The 1,259-nt window shown below is 51.8% G+C and overlaps 1 long non-coding RNA gene across 2 annotated transcripts in view; it reads left to right on the top strand.

The window, feature by feature from the left end:
* The first annotated feature begins 50 nt into the window (after positions 1-50).
* LOC115307862 overlaps positions 51-1,259 on the top strand; it is a 10,098-nt gene continuing 8,889 nt past the window's right edge. The window contains exons 1-2 of one of the 2 annotated variants that reach the window (XR_003916233.1): positions 51-164; positions 408-542. This is a non-coding gene — a long non-coding RNA (uncharacterized LOC115307862). Of the gene's footprint in view, positions 165-316; positions 543-1,259 lie in introns of those variants that run through there. The other variant, XR_003916232.1, reaches the window with a different exon arrangement.

The raw sequence follows: 1,259 nt of genomic DNA on the forward strand, positions 1-1,259 counted from the left end.
GACCTGTGCGGGGACCTGGGCAGGGACCTGTGCCGGCCCCTCTCCTCGGGCACTGCCCCGATCCCAGCAAAAGCGCCCCCAAAGCCAGCACCCACGGCGCCCGCTCTGCCCTCTCCCTCCCGAGGAACCGAGCACCGGGCCCCGGAGGATGTTTCAAAGACAAGGTTGCTGAAATCATACCGATCGTTTAAAAACGGCGCAGCGCCGGTTGTTTAAGAATACATGCACTGCCCCGTGTCATTATTTAGAAATGACAGTTTATGACTATTTCTCCTGGAGTCTGCATTTTTTATTTAAAAATAGAATTAATTTAAAAACAATAATCAGAAACACGTGCATTGCCCTCGTGTCACGATTTTTACACGAGAGCCTATTGCTACTCCTCCTGAACTCTGCATTTTTTTTAGTGTTCGTGAAGAGCAAGGTCAGTCCTGGGACTGAGAACTTTACTCGTGTGAGACGGCGGATTTAATTCCAGCAGTCAGCCCCGCGGCCGGCACAGAGGGATAACCGGGGATGTACCGCCGTAAAACAACCCCGAGGTAGGAGTGGCACAGTCGTATTTTATCACTGCGGTTTGTCACCGTGCTCAGTATCACCCGGGGATCATTCTGGTTGTTCCGTTTTACCGAGCACTGTCTAAACCAGACAAAAAGACAGAGCCTGGCGAGAAAAGCTGCTCCTGTTGCTGACTTTGCATTCCCTCGGGTCTGATTTGTTCCCTATATATTGAAAGATGTAGAGTTGTTTTTGTTTGGGTTTTTTTTAATATATATAAAAATACATATATTTTATATAATATTTTTTATGTATAAAATCAATGTCAATCAGAATATCTCAGTTCCGGGTTTACCCTTTATTAAACTGCTTTGGGAGGTTCTGCGTGGCCTAGTGCAGAGGGACGGAGTTGCTGCTTCGTGCAGAAAAGAGAACAGACATTGGGGGGGGGGAGCCACAAAAAGAGGTTCCTTCCGTTCCCTCCGTGGTGGGAAATCCGCGCAGCAGCCGCGCCGCGGGATCCGGCAGTGCCGTGCCGTCCGCCCGTCCTGGCAATGTTGTTGCATTTTCATTTTCGTTCTTCGCTCCCTGAGCTCTCCACAGCGTCCCGGGGTTAGGGAATTCTTTAACGCTTGCCGTGGCCGATTCGAGGTGCGGCCCCGGTGCCGCAGCCCTGCCCGGGTCGCTGTTTGCGCTCCGAGTGGATCACACAGGGCCCGGCCGAGTCCTGGGCACGGGGAGGCTTTGTTATTGCCCCCCTC

This window comes from Manacus vitellinus, unplaced genomic scaffold, assembly GCF_001715985.3.
Source record: "Manacus vitellinus isolate BGI_N305 unplaced genomic scaffold, ASM171598v3 scaffold_104_pilon, whole genome shotgun sequence".
Lineage (NCBI taxonomy): Eukaryota > Metazoa > Chordata > Aves > Passeriformes > Pipridae > Manacus > Manacus vitellinus.